Source organism: Platichthys flesus, chromosome 1 (assembly GCF_949316205.1).
Source record: "Platichthys flesus chromosome 1, fPlaFle2.1, whole genome shotgun sequence".
Taxonomy (NCBI): domain Eukaryota; kingdom Metazoa; phylum Chordata; class Actinopteri; order Pleuronectiformes; family Pleuronectidae; genus Platichthys; species Platichthys flesus.
The window spans coordinates 26,892,096-26,898,095 of NC_084945.1; positions in this window are offsets into that span (position 1 = coordinate 26,892,096).

Sequence of the window (6,000 nt, forward strand, 5' to 3'; positions counted from 1 at the left end):
AAGTACAGCGGTGGGCGAAAGAGGTGAGAAAAATAGGAGGATGAAGACAGAGGCCGGGCTTTGGATTTTGTTCCCCACCTATATTATGTGATGATGGAGTGAAGGCTTGGAGAAGGTGGCGAAAGAGGGGAGAGTGTATGACAGAGGGAGAGAAAGAAAAGAGAGGTGAGAGGTGGAGCAGGAGGAGGAGGGGGCCATATTGTTTTTGTGGCAAATTGATGCGATCCATCTGAACCATGTGACTCCTGCAGCACACTCCCCGAGTGACCAGAGCCACGCCACACCCAAGGGCAACTGGAATTGCATTGTTGCCCCCCACCCCCCGCCAACCCTCACCCCCATCTTTTTCCCCTCCTCTACTCTCTCTCCCTCCCGCTTTTTTTTCAGGCAATAAGAGACGATGTATGTCTTCCATTTTGCCACAGGAGTGAGCAAACAAAACGACAGCCTGTAGTTATATGTATCGCGGTCCTTCTTCCCTTAAAAATATATATTCCACTAATACACACACACACACACACACACACACACACACACACACACACACACACACACTCTCTCTCTCAGACGGGTGGGCATTCGGCTTGCCTCCCCAGTCATTTTCCTAGGAGTTGCTGTTGTATCGTTGCCCGCTGATCCGATTTCCCTTACTCTCTGGTGTGATTTCTCTTTCCGTTGCCCCGGTCAGTCTTACGGCCACGGTTCACCTGCAAGAGAAAAATTGGGTGAGCACCGCAGCGACACACTAGCGCTAACAACAATAACAAGTGGCATAATAATGCTTTCATTTGAGGAATGGGAAATAATGTGTCTTCATGATCTATCTGGGCCATATCGAATGCATGAATCATGTTATTACAGAGGGGCCGGAGGAGACCGGGGGGCTGCACACGGGGCGGCGGTGGAGGAGACTCCTGGGAGAAGTGCCGGTGTGGCCAAGGTGTTTTGGCCATGAGCGTTTGTGTTACTATGTGAATTCAGAAATTTGTATGAGGCTGTGCTCTGTCTGTTTAGTTAACTTGATGTACTGTTAATATTCACATTGACACAAATCCTACAGAAGGACCAAAACCAACAATTAACGCTTTTTAGTTTTTGATTCAATTTTCCAGTGTGCCCACAGAGCTCAGAGCACAGTTACTACTAAAACACATAAGTGGTTGAATTCCTTCACAGAGACACACAGTCCCACTCAATCACCAAATATTTTTCTAATATAATCTAATTAAAAAAAGTGTTTTCAGAAAACAGGTTGTTGGACTTATAAATAAGGTCGGACTTTCCTTCCTATTTGTTTTGGGATTATTCTTTATTGTCAGAATTTGTCTAAACTAAGCTTTTTCTCATCAATATTTTTTTCAACATACATATCTTTAATTTCTTCAGTACTAAAGGATATAATTGAATGCAGCTGGTGACAAAATGCTACACACACCGTTTATTTTGACAGGTCACAAGCAAACATCTGTGAACCACGTGGTCAGTAGAAGCTGTGGTTGTACAGGGAGGATACTGTATGTGGCTCTGACCACACAGAGTTTTCAAGTTTTTCCACTTTGTTAAGTTGTATTTGTGTTTCACTAAATTTTACTTGATTATAACAATAATAATTAACTATGATATTTGATTCTTTCTGATATTCCATGTATAGAGGAAAAAAACACTTTTGTTTCCTACCTATTTTCCAGTTTTTCAGAATATATACTGCTCTTTACTGTGAGTGCATCTCTCAAACTGTTGATGAGAGAGTGTAGGTTTTACATGTATTCAGCAGGTCTCAGGCTCTGATAAAGACACATGTGATCAAAAGAAAAGACAATGAATCTAAAAGTGTGAGGATGATTTGACCTTTTCCTCATTTCCATTGTCTTAACTCATTTTCAGCTTTGAAACCAGAAGATGACATGAAATACTGAATAAAGCACAAAATGAAAACTAGCAATGGTTTCCTCATTGCAGCAATGATCTAAGATCCACAATACGATTATGAGATACAATAAAATAAAGAATAACCTGTACTTAAAAACGCACCCGTGTGCCTATGAAAGGAAAGTAGAAGAAGTTGAGCTGAGAGTGAGTTAAAGAAAAAAGAAGAATCTAGACTCGATAGTAACTTAACTGTACAGTTATTCAATTCAAAGTTGCTCTCCAACTCCTCTATCCCTGGCTCCTCTCCAACAAAACAAAAGCAATATTATGGTGTTGTCCACTATCGGGGAGGAAGAACAGAGCCAAAGAAACACTCATTCCCTTCTCAGAGAAATCGAAGCGAGAGAGATCTATTCATCGCCTTTCCTCTCCTTCCTCTAATTTAAATTTGAAGTTTTCAAACCAAACAAAAAAAGCAGAAGAAGAAAAGTAAGCGTCAGGAGCAACACTGGTGACACTATAGGGCCTGTTTTCCCTCAGCCAGGGAAATTAATTACTTATTGATCAAGCAAGCGGTTGAATAAAATGAAGTGAATTAATAAATAAGTGAAAAGATAGCAGAGGGCAGGTCATAGATGGGCTACTTGTTCACATTTACAAACATCATAGTTGGCAGATTCTATTTGTTTTCCATTTCATTACAGGAGTCTATGCACAGTGGAAGGGTGAATTTGTTAAAATATGATTTTTATTTAAAAAGCTGGAAACAGCGGCCACATACAACCTTTCGTGCTACTAAGTTAAGTTTAGATGAGGAAAATTACTGCATCACATTAAAATCTTTGTTTAATTCTTTTGAATGATTTGTTGTTTGGAATCATACTTATAGTTAAAGGGCAATCATTTTATCTTTTCTTTTAATAAATGGCCCTGCTGCTGCAAAGTTGTGCTGCTGATTGGGACATCCCTTAAAACTTGCTAAGTACATATCATTAGGCCTGAGCACAGGATGGCCCGCCTAATAAACAATTATTTATAACAAATTATTGCCTAATGTATCAAATTAACAACATGCAGCATGTGAGATTTACACACCATGCTCGCCACATTTATTACATTTACTTAAGGTATTCAGCGACGCACATTTGGTGTAAAACACATCTTTTTTTATAGATGCTGCTTTATGGTGGAATATGTGAGATTAACAGTGTGAAGTGTGTTTTTGTTTGGTTGATTTATGGACACTATAAAGTCATGTTTATTGGGCCGGTGCAAATAATTAAATGGTGGAGTTTTAAGTGCAATATTCACCTAATGTAAAAAAAGAACGGGCGGAAATATTACCTCGTAAAATCCGAGTTATCTCCAATGTCAAGGAGTCAAAATATTTACATCGATAAATCTGTCCTTAACACCTCGCAGCTAACAGGGGTGGACGGCCCCACCAGTTGGCTTTTGTTGCAGCGGGGCTGAGATAAATGTTGGCGGGAGACGCTGCTGTTGTTTTTCACTGCCTCTAATTGCCTTTTTACCCTCCAGTATGGAGAGTTTAGGACAAAGAGGAGGAAAAGTTCCAAAACTACATCAACACTCACACAAACACACAGCAAAAATCATTCACACACAAATCCACTTTGTTTCATTCAGCAGAAAACAACATGAGTACACAACCTCCGGGCAACAAACATGCAGAAACAATTCAACACACAAATATGTCTGCTAGAACACGCACACACAGATATGTGCAGCACAAGCACGAACAGGAGCAGAACAGACACTCGGATGAACATTCACACAACTAGGTCAAAAGACACAAAGTCCAACTGATTCTTTAAAATATTTAAAGTAATCTTAAAATTCCTGCTTGTTGGGTAATAGGACACTTGATAATCAGATGCATTGATAAGGTACATTAGTCCTGACCTGTCAGGGAAAAAATAAATGCAATTTGATCACCATAACAAAAAGTCTATTGATTATAACAATATGTGGCTGGGTCATGTATCCAGCACTTGTACTGGTCATGGAGAGAGAAGAGGAAGAGAGAGAGGAGCCCAAGAAGAGGACAACTGCATTAATTTGTATGTATGTGTTTATGTGTGTGTGTGTGTATGTGTGTGTGTATGTGTGTGTGTGTGTGTGTGTGTGCGTGCGTGTGTGTGTGTGTATGTAACACCAACACATTTATGGCCTTTCCCCTACCAGTTGTCATTCTCATTCTCATTTTATGTTGGTAAAAGCAGGTGGGTGAAACATTTACAAAAGTATAATTGACCAAAGCTTCCTACAAGAAGATTCTGGTAGGAATTCTAGAAAAAGTCTGGTTTAGCCCTTTCACTTTATACCAACATCTCACAGGGCTCCTGTGATTTCATCTTAGGTGTGAAGATGAACTCAGAGAACTACGTCCTTCATGTCTTTTCAATATGGCAGTTTTAAGAAGACACACCCTGATGCATTCAATGAATTCCACCAGTTTGGGCTACAAACAGTAGAAAAAGAGACTTGTGACTAATATGACCTGTTGGTCCAAAACACCAAGTTTGTACAACAGCAAAGAGGAATGTGATACAGACAGTAGACCAGGTCATCAATTGACTGAAACAGCAGAAGACGGTGGGATGTCTGTAAATAGCTGTGTCCTGATTTGGTAGAGGATCAGCACCTAAGATGTGGTCCAGAGCCACAAAGAAAGAAAGGAATGACCTAGGGATCTCTGACAATGAGAAAATGGAAGATAAGAAGAAAATAATCAAAGCAGTGAAACACCAGCAGCGAGTGAGCTGGGCTTCCTTAACAGAGCCATGTAGGATGCCCTTCCAAGACCCCAGAATCTGCATCTTTCGCCCCTCAGCAACCTGCCAATTCTTTGACTCATATGTAAACACAGTGGCTGATCCAGTTCGTTCACAAGGAGGCCAGGCTCAGAGCAGCAGCACGAGGAACTGTTCCTTTCTGACCTTGAAGAGGGAGAACAAGGGAGTTTCTATCTCTGGCGCAAAAGAAAATATGAGGTGTTCTGGGATTAAAGTAAACATCAGTGGAGGATGACTCGTGATAGAAGGTCACTGGGATGCTGTGTCAGGCTGAAAAGTCCATGTGAACTGTGTGTGGCCTCATCACATATAATTAGCATATTTAAAGTATGAAAGTGTGTACAAAGCAAAATTTGGAAATGTATATCTTACTTTTTTCATATCTGCCATTTTTCTAAATTGTTCTCACTCTTTACTGATTATTTTAATTTTTCATATCAGACACAGACTAACCGGTGACAGGTGCTGATCTCATGGGAGCAACAATCACTTCCCGTTCTGTATTTTGTCTTCAAAGTAAAAGCATAATGTTTGTTTTGTTGCTGCAAAGCCATAGACTGTGTAAAGCTTTATATAAACATGAATTACAGCGCTATAAGTTTGAAAAGTTGTGAACCTGGTGTCACGTCCCCAACTTGGTGTAGGGGTAGGGGGAGTAACATTAGACCAGGGTAAATAATTTCAAGAGTCAAGTAGGTACGTTAAGGTTATTTAAGAACACCAACGGAAGTGAAACAACTTCATAGAGCGCCTAACCAAAATAACAAACAAAAATCATCCCTAACAAATACCAAGCATACTTCTTACTCACACAAAGAGAGGTACAAAAACTGAACCTCCCTGGCAGCACTTGAACAGGGGAAAACTTTGTTGAAACAAAATGGCTACTCTCCCCTACAGCTTCCTGGACAAAAGTCTGACAAAGATTCCCCAAACTAAAGACAGCAGTTAAGGAACAACAACAAGTTCACTAGTTCACTAGAGTGGGCAAACAGACAAAAAGGCATCCAACAAGCAGCAGAGCGAGCAGAGCAGGAGGCAGAGGGGGACTGAAGAGAAGCTCCCCTATCCCCCCTTGATAAGGGCAGGTGTACAGGAGGCACCACCCACTGCAGATGTGGAGCTGAGGGTCTGGAGCTGACTGAGGCCTAGCAGCAGCACACACACACACAGACACACCAGAATCATCACAACATTTTTTATTTTCCTAAGGGGAATGTAACACTTGGGTTTGTAGATTGTGTCAGATTAACAGACCTCTGAATAGTCTACATGCAATGTAGGAAAAAATAACAACATTCAGTAAATCATTCAA